We start from the raw sequence: 14,029 nt of genomic DNA on the forward strand, positions 1-14,029 counted from the left end.
GGCCTCCTAGATATTTTTTCAAGTAGTGGATTCTTTCAAGAGCTGGTACGCCGCGTAATTCAACTAAGGTGGTAAAGGATGATAACCAATCTGGATAGGCTAACGGGTCTCCTGTGAATATTGGTGGTTCAGGTGTTGGCAGTCGGCTCAATGATACAGATGAAGCCAAATTCTCAGCCAATACTTGTAGGCTGTCCTTGTTTAGCGTTGTATGTTGTTGTTTCCCTGTTTCATGGAATAAATTATCCTTTCGTTTGTCTGAATCGGCAAATGTTGGTTTGGCTGGTTCTGTCTTTATAACCGGTGGAGGTGTTGTGTAAGTTTTTGCTGGTGGGCTTACTGGTTCAGTTTTCACAATGGGCATTGGAATTGTAGCTGCTGGCTGTGGTGGTGGTGGTACCGATGAAATTGGTGGGACTGTTTCCATTACTGGGGTGATATCAAGCAATTCTTCTCTCTCACAGGCTTCTACTTTGGCTTGCTCGACACGAAGTTCTCTCGCTATCCTCTGTCGCTCTAATTCTCGTGTTTTGCGCTTTATTTCTGCTTCTGCTTCAGCCTGTCGTCTTTCCTCTTCGGCCTGACGGGCCTTCTCTCTGAGCTCTAGTTGTTGTAACTCTTCTTCTCTGGCAGCTTCCTCTTCTCTCCCTCTCAGTTCTGCTTCAAGAGCAGCTGCTCTGATGGCAGCAGCCTTTCGGATCGATGATGTACTCGATCGGTTTGATGACCTTGAGTGGGAAGACATGTTTGACTCCGTATCGTGACAAAATATTTGGCCGATAGAGAGAACACTCTGAGTTTCTGCGCGTTCAAGGAGACGTCTTGCATGAACGATGACTTTATCAACACTTGAAGTCATGCGGTCAACAGCTTTCAAAATATCTTCGGCTGGTGTTGATGATATAGCCCGGATCTGATCGTACTTTTCCAGCATTTTAGTGTGACTTGCCTTAATTTCTTTCAAAAATGCATTGAGGGATTCCACAGACTTCTTATTTAATAGCTCTGGATGAGTGACATGTGGTAACAATTGGTCATGTGATTTCCAGAAACCTCTTGTGAGAACGAGCAACTTACCTTCTTTTGCTTTCATTGAAAGTATAGGCACCCGTTTTGATCTACGTAATCCAGGATCGCTTGCCGTATCTAATTTTGCAAGTTTAGAATCCATCTCTGGAACCTCTGATAATAAAGAAGTCTGAATAGTTTCAGTGTGCTTACCTTCATCGCCTGTAGGTGGCGCTGTTCCATCATTCTCTGCCATGATTGTATCCAGTTAGTGAGTAAAGAGCCCGATTAAGATCAATGGCTGGAGTGAAATTTGATATACGTTTGTTGCCAAAATCCCAGGGGTATATGCACGCAGGCAGTGATAAAATTTGACAGTGGCCAAATATCAATTTACAGAAAGGGTAAAATTAGAAAATATGGGTTTCAATGAATGAGACACTCAGTAATACAGAAAGATTTGATACAATTGTAAAATCCTGAAAATGTTCGTCTAATGTCTCAAACGTAAATTTATGTACTGTTTAGTATATCCACTTAAAGGGGCATCATATGGAATGCAACAGAAAATATTTAAAGTTTGCAGTGTCTTAATGTTATCAGTCTTAATGTGCAGAAAAGTTACACTTGTAACTGTGTAAAGCAATAGAGTTCTATGTTACTTTGATTCAGTTCCGAGGTGATCAAATGTCAGTTCACTGGAATGCTTCAGCTGTTAGCTGGTCCTCAACTTCACGGCTGAATGTTCATTTCTTATAAACAATGGATGACTTGTGCAGCCAAAGTGTCCATGGCTACTACCGTAGAATACACAGTCGTCTGGTACAGCGGATGTAAAACCACTCAGCAATTTAAGGAATCCACTGGCCGTCTTCGGTTTCATATGGATCCAAGTTTACACACAATCCCACGACGAGTTGCATGCTTTCGAGTTGATTCTTTAGGTCCGAGTTTTTACTGTGATTGCCAAAGCCTTATCGAATAAAACAAGTCTGAGACGAGTTCTTGTATACTGATCTGATGTCACTTCTGGTTTATTACGATGACAAACACTAAGTTGTACATAGACGATTGTACCGTTGAAAGTGATGTCTACACGTTTCGAAGTACCAGAAATATAAGACCATAAAAGACCGTAAAAACTGGAATACAATGCGAAAATACAATGTGTCAAAAAACATACTAATTAAAGTACAATCACAAGAAAGCGAAGATGATTTCGTTGAAAACTGATTTGCAAACGAAGTCTTGTAATTTGATCAGACAAAGGATCGAACAGTCAAGTGCATGGATCATATACACTGCACTTGTCTGGCTAATTCACGATGAAGTCAAGACTCAAATCAGTAAATTCTGAGCGAAAATACACTGCAGGTAAAATTCTATTCATGACAAATACCACATGAAATGTATATTTACCTCGCTGGCGACCTGTAAGGCCTTGGAATCAGGACAATCTGATACGAGGAGAAAGTTTGACGAGTGCAAAGTTTCTTCAGCTTTCTCTGTCCCGTAGTGGCAGAAGCGTAGCAATACAGTACAAATCTGAAGTAAACCACGTGTATCATCTTTGACACGGATTAAGTTACGAAGTACGACAATCTGTTTCGGAAAAATTCTTATTCAAGTTCAAGCGTCAATCTCTGAGTAAAAATGAGAATCTGACACATCGAAACCCATATCGAAAATAGAACTAATTTCTTAGAGGCGGCTTTGTCCGCAAGGAAAGAGGTGAAATGGTGCTTGCCTGTGCAGCGCCCTCAACATGACTGCTCTGTTTTCTTTCCTTTTTATTGATGGCAGTCACAGGCTGAGCAGAAGACGGTTGACACAAAAGAAGCACACTAAATAACGACCCCGGCATGCTTTTGGTTTGGTTTCGTATTTTGAGTAAAGGCAAATATTAACATATTTATAGCCTGTTAACAGTGACTTGAGTAAGAATACTACATGTAATATCATTCAAAAATTTAGCGCTAGAAATAATGAATGTTGACCATATACATGACAACTGAAGGCCGGTAATGGAAAAGAATATGAGCTTGATCTCGTGTGGTATGAATGACAGTGTACTGTGAAATTAAAATGTTCAGATAAATACTTGGGGGCTTAATTGTTGACAGCCTTGTAAGCGTGATTTAACTCAAGCTTGTCCACTCTTTGCTCAACAAAGCAGCCAGTCAAGTTTTTAAATATGTTGGTAATTTAAGAACAAATCGGACTAATTTATTTTTGAGCCCTCTATGTGTGACCTCGTACGTTTTGTTGAACTTGGAAACCAAAATGTACAAGTATAGTTATAATGGCATTGAATAAGGGAAGAGACAAGTAATTTCCTTATGTTGCAGTCCGAGAAATGGAATAACCGTATAGTCGTATAGCATGGTTACTCTACTCTTCTCTAGAGTAACCGTGCGCATAGTGTGTATCAATCATGAAATAAATGGTAGGATTTGAAACTTAGGTATCTAACGTCATACAGACGAGGTACGGACGGTACTCATGCGATCAAGCGAGTACTTCATGAACTCTACAGCGTGTGGAGGGGTCGCAGTTAGAATAATTGTAACAACTTAGCTCGGTTGTTGATCAACCACTCATTTTTAAGGGTTGGGATTTGGCCCAGCGGTTTTGACAGTGATGTCTTCGCAAGGTGACTGGGTGCCCAATATTGTGAGTTTGAATCCGATCAAAATCTACTGAATATGTCTTAGTGGTATAATTGTTTGTGCGTGTTTGTGCCAAGTCGTAAAATGGCACGTGACGGTAAACCGAGTCAAAATTGTGGTACATCGATGTCACTAACCTAAAAAATCCTGAAATATACATTCTTCATGAGTTTTGCTGCTTTTTGAGGCTCAATGCCTGGTCTGTACCTAAATAGTGCTACTGACCTTGTTTAATAATGGCCCCTAAAACGGTATATTCTATTCTTGCAAGAATAGAATCTGCATATTTGACACGGTTTACAGACAGCCATTTTAAATGTCAAAATATCGGTAAATGTTGGGTAATTTCGATGGCCCGGTGCAAGGGGGGGGGGGTGTAATTCACTTTTTCAATAAATTGAGTTACAGTTGAATAAAGACTTTACAAGCCTCTTACTCCTACAGTGAATTTGTTTGTAGTAAATGGTTTTATTGGTAAAGGGTAATATCATAGATAAAATTTCATAAACGAATGTTTTTCTGTTTTTGATGAAATATTCATGAATAGCATCCTCATTATAAGATGTTTGTATGTTTTGATGTTTTTACATTTGCCCGTGCAATACAGACGTAAATATGGAGTTACGCCCCTAGTGAACTGACTTTCTCGTGCAAAAGGGGCGTAGCTCAAGTTACTTCCCTATGGCAATGTGAGTTATATTGAATTTCTTACTCAAAGTTTTCACTAAAGATGCATTTCATATTCTTGAACAAAAATATGTTAAAAACTAAATTTTGACCATAACAAGAACTACGCCCCTCTTACACTGGTTGATCGATTTATTTCTCTAGAACCAAAATTTGCCAAGTGAACCATTCCCCCCATCCCCCCCCCCCCGATTTTTATTCTTGATGGCTTAAAGAGTCCTTTAGAAAAGTTTGAGAAAAAGTTGAAGTCTTTCATTTTCGAGGCGCTATTTACATTTTTTAGCTGAAAAGAGATGCTTTTCACTGCAATTTACTTTATCGATTCATCTACACAGGCAAATCACCATGAGGGCTTCGACGGCGCCCTCTATAAGCATGGAATAGGCTTATAAAAGGCGATTGGAACTAATTTCCGATAAATAGATGGTAAAATAATGTCTGTTTAATCTACAAATGTAAGCTTATCTGCTTTTCTTTTTAAGTTAAACTCTTGTTTATATGAGTAATTTGTTATATTGCAACATTCAGCTATGGCACCTAACAATTTTGAGAAATTTGAAAAATAAAGGGATCCGATTATCCAAAATTAGTTCCAATAGTGTTTCAGTATATATTTGGGTTGACCTAGATGACCTGGAAAGAACATACAAATAAAGTAAACAAAATAAGATTAAGCACACTGCCCCTCAGCCAATACTGTTAGTACTCTATAACTGTTCCATTCTACCGGACCTAATTTTTTAAAAAGTTTGGGGAATGCTTACACCACTTACAGTAAGCATATACACCTTACCCGAAAACGAATAGTACATACTCTCACAAACTCAAACAGAATTAAGCAAACACCACCATGACTGTTTCATTAGTCGGCAGTTCTCTATATTTATAAGTAACATACTGATCAAACTGTAGTTTTTATTTATGATAGCATATAAAAAGGAAATTTTCCTCTAGAAATTTCTTTTTTACTTTTCAAGTATTCAACAATCGTATTTTACACAGTCGAAGAATAAGGGAATCTTAATTCTCATCCCTAAATATACCGCTAATATATAGGACAATGTTTAATGAAATACTCTGGTGTCAAACTCCGGAGACAAATCCCAGAAAGTATAAGATCAGTGAAATACAAGTCAAAAATTAAAAGAGACTTGAAACGTCGTCTCTTGTTTGTCCTACCACAAAGTTTTATAATTTATCTACTTGCATTGATATAAAATTTATTTCAATAACAAGACAAAATGTTCTACATAGTACTCTAAGGAAAAATGATAAATTCAGAGATTGTGAATGGTAGGGGCTGGGCTCGATAAGTATAATGCTATTTTCCAGGCCCTATCTAATTTACTAGTCCTTAATATTTCTGTATTTTTCAATTTTTCTTTTCTGTTACTTATATGGGAATAAATATTCTTCAATCTTTGAATCCTTGAAGATATCGTACTGAGGGACAGTTAAGTGTTATCAAGTGTTTCCACTATTTGGCAATGTGTCCCTCATTTCTTTTTACTGTAATATTCAGGCTTTAATTTCTGCCATTTATTGCTAAAGGCAGCTGCGGACTCGTCATTAATTCCTGTCCAGGTAATATCGATGCTTGACTGATCAATACATACAGTTAAAACACCAAAAATATTCTCGTGTGACAAATAGACATTAATATAATACTGCTATATAAAAACCGTTCAGGAGCCAAGACAAAAATAATATTCGATGAGCTCAAAAACTCACAAGAAAAGTCACGCCGAGAATCAAAATCTCTAAATTACGAGAATCTACTAGCTACAAGCCTAAGTTTCATACAGAAAAATTGATAATTTATGTGCTTTGTTCTTTCAATATAAACAGACGCACAAGGTCAAAAACCTTGGCTATTCCTTGTTTCCTAGAGTTGGGTAAATATAAAGGGTGTTAGTAGGATATGTCTGAGGGGTATAAATTGTGTGTGTGTGTGTGTGTGTTTGTTTCAAGTCGTAAAATGGCATATGACGGTAAATCGAGTCAAAAATATGGTACATCTGCTATTATATCGGTATCACTAACCTAAATATTCCTAAAATGTACAATCTGTGTCGAGTTTGCAGCTATTTATGGCTGAAAGCTGCTCTGTAATTTAATCATACGACAGGCCTTGTTTAATAAAAATGTTTATGGTCATGAAACGGGAAATAAAAACCGACAAAACATATTCTATCGCTGCACCATTTTCATGCAATACGCAGTTACTGTAAGACGTCGACTAATACCCATTTAGCATTCGCTATGTTCAGTGTCTAGGAAACCCTGCCTTCACTTGCAGAGCGGAGGCCGGAATTGTGACAAGGAATCAAATCTTGTCAATAGTCTACTTGTCTGAGTATAATAGATGTTTGTGTGAATGAAATGCTAAATGTTAAGCGTTGTAACACCATGGCTTTCCCTGCGCCCCTAACGAAGATAAAACTCTGACAAATTATCGACCGAAACTTTCTCTGGCGTTATACAGAAAATACCGAAAAACATTAGTCTGTATTGCCTGTTATAGTATGTTGCTGGTTTAATATAGAAAAAATGTTTCTGGATAGGACTATTTGTACTTTAGCGGCAGGTATAGATTATTAGTAATACCCATAGAAAATTATTTATAGTCAAATGTGCATACTGATAAGATGTGGATAATTTTGTTTGTCGCAGTGGCTTTACAGAAACGGAATAGCTGCATTCAAAGTAACAACACGGCATATTGATATAGACAAGTAGGTTCCTGCGACGGGAGTGTTGCTTACCAATAGAAGCATTGTCTAGTTGGTGCTAAGACAAATTTTCATTAGTTTTGTTTTGTATTAGAATTCAGCGTTTATCCATTGTCATCATCAATTCATAAGTATCTTTTAATCAGATTTATTATAGGCCACCTGTATCTTCCCATCAATAATCACTATCGACTCATATCATTTTCCCAAGCAGTGTCTACAATAAATATTACAAAGGCTTGAATTCAAAGACGTATTGAGAAAACTGGCTAATGACGTCATTTTGGAGATGAAGTGTTGTTTCAAAAAGGAAATTCAATAACTATGGTCAAGCGATATTGTCGCTCTGTAATTTGCCTTATATATTTTATCACTTTGTAAAGTTTTGCTTCTACCATTCAGCGGCCAGTTTCATCATCATCATCATGATCATCATCATCACTGCCATTACTGACTTCATGATTGACACCATTTGTCCTCGTCGTCAGTACTGCCGTAGTCGTCATTTTCTTTCTCTTCGGCTGAATGACTAGCATTAGTTCCTATTATGATTATCACTATAATTATCACTATCCCCATCAGTGCCTTTGTATTTTTCATTTCATAAAACAACAAAACGTTAGAGGACGATATAGGTTGCTTGCAGATGTTTAACAATTCATTATATTTAATGCATCATTGAAAAAACATCATGAATATCTTTGTTTTCCAAAGCATTTTTAATTACCAAATACAAATATGAATTACGTCATCTTCCTGCTGTGCGTCCTTCTTCCGATCGAGGTTAGCACCAAAAAAGCGCTTTTCACTCCTCCTCATGGGTATGCACCTTTGTTACTGTAAAGACGTACGACTTTGCCATCTGGAACTCATTTGTAACACAGGGTGTTCCTGGCTTTGTTTACTGATGGAGATACCTGGACTAATTGAAAATAAAACTCCAGGGAAGATCATTACTGTTTACCAAGACATTGGTTCAGTCATTGGTGACACTAGTACATTCCGAGTTTGGCCGTGGCAGTGGACACGATCGATTTGGTAAACAGATAACTATGAAATGTTAAAACCATATAATATCTAATGTACCTTTACTGCTTATTCTGAATACGCCTATGGCTACATCTCTTTAATCATTTATTACACTGTACATCACTGTTTGAGTGCCCAGGTACGTAAGAACCACTTTACGCTAATTTATTGGTGTTGGTTCTGTAACATTTAGGTCTGTAATTTCCTCTGAAGATCTTACCAGTATTTATCTATATTTGTAATATTATAAGTATTACTATCTTTAATTTATTTATTTTATTATTTATTTATTTATTTATTTATTTATTTACTTATTTACTTAAATTCTTAAATGTATGTATGTATGTATGTATGTATGTATGTATGTATGTATGTATGTATTTATGTATGTATGGTTTATTTATTTATCTGTTTTCACCTGCTTATTGTATTTTTATCCCCTTCACGCTAAACGCTGAGTAAGGCCCCGCATCACTGGTGGTGATGCGGTGCTATAACACCATGAAAATAAGAAATAACAAACTCATGTCTCGTCTCTTTTTGAGTGAACTGGGCCATAAAATGGGCGACCAATTTTCGCTTGCACTCCTGTTAAAGCACACTGGGCTAGGCGTCGGTGATTTTTGCAAGTGATGTTCATTTTCGAATTTCGGCCACTTTCTTACAGGTTTCACAATCCATATGTCGGATTTGCCGTGTTTGCCATTGCCGAGTGTGAATTGTTTTCATAAAGTATAACTTCAGAGATTCCCAAGTGATGTGTACTAACTGAATTATTTTATTACATTTTATTGACAAGAAAATGAAATCTGTAAGACTAGTGACAAATGTCGATGTCTGTCATTACCGTAGAAGATCACTGATGGTTTTGCATAAATTACCATTTGACACTCTCAAACACGGTTCTTTGTGTAGGCTCTACATTCTCCCCTGGATTAGTGTGCTTGAACGGTCTTGCTAAGCATGCCCTGAAGTGAAATACTCAGCAAATTCAAGCTGGCTGAGCAGGGTAACAGTTGACCCTAACGTGCTTTTGGTTTTGATTCGCTCATCCTGCAAATTATTCAATACAAAGAAAAAACAGAAAACAAATAGACCTTATTGAAAACAACAATTAAAAATCACTGGCAAGTAGGCCAATATTGATTTTTGCATAAAATGTAAATCCTGTTGCATGCTTTGTATTGGGGAAACAAAATGTCGTTTAGGCAGCGAGAAGTTTGTTGAACACCTTCTCACTGTGACCTACACAAACTTGCATACCCAGTGTCTAGGCTAAACATTTGTGTACACGACCCCTTCGCGGCCGTTCCGATATGGCTGTTACTGCGCTGATTCAAATAACGACCCACCCTACATAATCCGGGACAGACCAAATTTTTAAACTAGGCACCCTAGCACCGGCTGGGATTAATTACCAATTCAGAGCGTTTGATCTTTCTTTTACATGATTGGTTGTCTTGACACTCGTTTTTCCACGTCACTACAACATGTACGTCTGCTATTATTTCGGCGTCACTAACCTAAATTTTCCTAAAATGTACAATCTTTGTGAGTTTGCTGCTTTATATGACTCAGAGCTGCTCTGTACCTGAATAATATTACGGACCTTGTTTAATAATAAGGTTTGTTGACATAGGACGGGAACTAAAAATGCAGTATGAAATAACATATCCTTGTTTGACAAGGTTGGCAGCGACCTTTATACTCTCACACACCAGCAAAGGAAATTTTTCCGCTGCACCATTCACTAGCGCAATAACCAGTATATGCGTTTAGCATTTACTAGTTTATCTAGAGTATGCGTGGATCGAAATTGTGACAGGGAAGCAAATCTCAAACATAGCAAATATTCCACAAACATTTTATCAGTTGAAGTTATGTGATGTTTGTAAATAATTTACTTGTTAAATTTAACAGATAGTTGTTTGAATTACATTGTATGCTAAATGTTAAGCGTTGTAACACAGTGAATTTCTGTGCGCCTTCAGCGACTGTAAAACTCTGACTAATTATTGGTCGAAATTTTCTTTGGCGTCATACAGAAAATGCATATTTCAAACCTCGTGAAAAACGTTAGTCCTTCTTGCTTGTTATAGTAGGTTGCTGATATGAAATTGATAAAAACGTTTCTGGATTGGACGATTTGTCCTGTAGCAGCAAGATAAAATTTATTGATAGTATATATAGAATATTATTTATAGTCAAATGTGCATACTGATAAGATGCGGATAGGTTCGTTTGTCTCAGAGGCTTTAAAGAAACGGCACAGCTGCATTCAAGTTTTTGTAACAACAGGGCGTATTGATACAGACAAGTAGGTTCCGGCGACGGGAGTGTTGCCTACCAATAGAAGGATTGTCTGGTAGGTGCTAAGACAACTTTTCGGCAGAATGGCGTTTGAAACTGTAACAATGTAGTTTGTGAAAACTCTGCAAATCAATCCATTTTCAATAGTGAAATTTCATTATATGATATTTGGCAATCTAAGTTATGTCTTTCACGGAAAATTTTCGTTGGTTTGGTTTTGCATTATTATTCAGCGTAAATCCACCCTCATTGTCAATTCATCAATTTCATCAGATTTACTATAGGGATCTGTATCCTCTCATCAACAATCACTATCGACTCATACCATTTTCTCAATCACTGTTGATTATAAATATTACAAAGGCTTGAATTCAAAGAGTTATTTGAAATCAAGCCTTGTGTTATAATGGAAATTTAATAACCATGGTCAAGCGTTATGGCGCTCTAGAATTTGCCTGATATGATATTCGACCTTTCATAGTTTAGCATCTAGCATTCAGCGGCTACTTTCATCATCATCATCATCATCATCATCATCATCATCATCATCATCATTATCATCATCATCATCATTATCATCATCATCACTGCCATTACCGACATCATGATATCATCATCGTTTTCTCTTAATCTTCACCAGAATGACTATCATGAGTCTTTATCATCATTATCACTATAATTATCACAATCACCACCATTGCCTACGTTTGTATTTTTCATTTCATAAAGTACCACAACTACATTAAGGGACGACATAGGTTGCTCGCAGATGTTACTTCATTATATTGACATTGTTCAAGAAACGCTCAATATCTTTGTTTTTTCAAAGCATTCTGGGAAAAGCTGATACAAATATGAACTACGTCATCGTTCTGCTGTGCCTCCTTCTTCCGATCGAGGTTAGAGCCAAAAATGGCGCTTTCTACTCCTCCCCTTTGCAAATATGAAGACTTACGACTTCGAAATATGGAACTCATTTGTAATACAAGGTGTCCCTTGCTTAGATGAACTGATGGAGATACCTGGACTAATTGAAAATCAAACTCCAGGGAAGACCCTTACTCTTTACCAAGACATTGGTTCATTCATCGGTAACACTAGTACCTTCCGACTCATGGCCGTGGTAGAGGACAAAGTTGACACGATCGATTTGGTAAACAGCTTATTGTGAAATTTTTAAATCATATAATATCCCGGGTACCTTTTCTGCTTATTCTTAATACGCCTATGGTCACATATACCTCTCTAATCCTCTGTCACACTCTACATCTATCATCACTGTCTGAGGGCTCAGGCAAGTGAAAACCTTTTTACGGTATATTAATTGGTGCTGATAATGTAACATTCAGGTATGCAATGTTTTTTCTTTCTATTAGTAATATTATAAGTATTACTATCTTTAATTTATTTATTTTATTATTTATTTATTTATTTATTTATTTATTTGTTTGTTTGTTTGTTTGTTTATTTGTTTATATATTATGTATGTATGTATCTATTTATGTATCCATCTATGTATGTATCTATCTATGTATCTTACTATGTATCTATGTATCTATGCATGTATCCATGTATGTATTTGTCAATGTGTATGTATCTATGATTATCCATTTATCATTTTGTCTGTTTTCATCTTTTGATTCATTTATTTCTCTTTGAACATAGAAACCTTTCTAGAGTGTTTTGTTCTCCCAATTGCAGGGTCCCATTTTGCCTGATGAACCTACAGATGAATGTTTAAAATGCATAGCAAACTTCTACAAAGGTGATATGTTTGAGGTGATCTGTCACGCAGCTATGGTGAGTACATGCACGTGACATTTTACTTTTCAATTAAATGTCTCCCTTACCTGCTTGTCAAATCGCAGGAGGTGCCGTTTGTTTCTAGAATGGTCAGATTGTCAATGTAAAAATACACGATTCACTAATGCTCTGGTAGTTGTTTCCTAAAACAGCTATGCAACACTTCACTTCAGACAGGGCCATATTTTAGTCGTACTATAGTTTTCTACAACAAGTGAACGTTGGGGAAAAATCGAAACTATGTCTCACTTCTTGATCGAATACCCAACCATTTAAAGCATCTTACGTTGAGATTGTCATCAGGCCATCTCGCGTTTATTCACCACGTGCACTAGTTGTAACTAACAAAGTGTTTTAAACTCATGATCATAACAAAGCACAAGTACGTACTGAGCTAGCTCTATGACAACTAACTCAACACCTTTTATATGCCCTGTTTACTCAAAGGGGAAATTATCACAATCATTCCATCATTTCATCAACATCCAGCTCCGTCAACTTCATTCAACTATTTACACCATGTTAAGAAGATATCAAGTAATTATCAAATTTTCACAGCGTTTCTCACTTACTGATTCTGGAGCCGCCATTGTTAATGCAATCGGAGTTCATGTTGGACCTGATTTCTCTCTACTGACGACAGCACTCAATTGTCTATTGACAGCCATGTATTAATAAATCGTCTATATTACTTTTTCACCCTACTCCATATATTTATCACATAATACTAAAAAGTACTTGGCGCGCGCTTAAGCAGTTTTCTCAGTGTTACAGATGTGTACACGGACCAATTTCGATACACCTGGAGGGATTTGCCTGGTGTCAACACAACCAGAGATTTTTCAACTAACACTTATTAAATTGTAATCCTTCTTTTCAACTTGTCAATGATAAATAATTCCCTATTTCATAAAAACGTCCGATGCAATCGATGATGAGGAATACAAATATGGAAGTCCGAATTCCGACAAATAAAAAAATTGACCGAAGCATTTGAGCAAAACCACCAAGAGTTCAAGAGGGCGCACTGCTGGCCCTCTGGAACTGACAATTGTAAACTCGCTTTGGGCAGCATTATGCTAAGGTTTCACAATTGTCACATAGTCCTTGTGAAGTAGCACTTTTTACGTTATGCATTTCTTCAAGTATACTTTGAATGATTTTAAGTAATTTACAGGCTTTTTCCAGGTCAAATAAGTTCCAGTTTAAAATATATTATTTCGTTTGGAACATTGCAAACGTTCTCACTTTACTAGAAAACTCCACTTTTACCACCTTGGTCAGTTTCTACGAAAGCTGGAATGAAAAAATCTAAAAGATTGTAGCATATCGCGTCTGACCTTTTTATTCAGTAAAATTTTACCTGTTCCATGTTTTTTTAATTTCTCAGGAATGCCCGGCCCGTTTGACTGGTGGGCTGCATTGGGGTCAACCAAAAAGCTCGAGAAAAACATACTCAAGTCCTGTTGTTTACTGCTCCTACCAGAAACGCGGAGATACGGACTATTACTATTGCAAAGAGTATCTCCCTGAGGTCCATATCGTACCATAGATTGAGAAACACTTATCATTTGCCATTTGCCGATTATGCATAACATTTTCCAGATTCCAAGGTGATGTGTATTAAACAAATTATTTTAATGAATATGATTGGCAATAAAATAAATGTCGATTTTCTCATTATTAAGGTAGGATATCTCTGATGGTTTTGCATACATTACAATATGGCACTCTCAAAAACGGTTTTTTACGTAGGTTCTAATTTCTCCCTCACGTTATTGTTCTTGAACT

General features: G+C 36.8%; 1 long non-coding RNA gene across 1 annotated transcript; it reads left to right on the forward strand.

Annotated features, from left to right (window-relative positions):
- The first annotated feature begins 10,379 nt into the window (after nt 1-10,379).
- Nucleotides 10,380-13,818, forward strand: LOC139148678 (uncharacterized). The gene is made up of 4 exons (XR_011555965.1): nt 10,380-10,490; nt 11,265-11,588; nt 12,137-12,235; nt 13,629-13,818. It is a non-coding gene; the product is annotated as an uncharacterized lncRNA (long non-coding RNA).
- Nucleotides 13,819-14,029: the final 211 nt, after the last annotated feature.

This window comes from Ptychodera flava, chromosome 13 (assembly GCF_041260155.1).
Source record: "Ptychodera flava strain L36383 chromosome 13, AS_Pfla_20210202, whole genome shotgun sequence".
In the NCBI taxonomy this organism is placed as follows: Eukaryota; Metazoa; Hemichordata; class Enteropneusta; family Ptychoderidae; genus Ptychodera; species Ptychodera flava.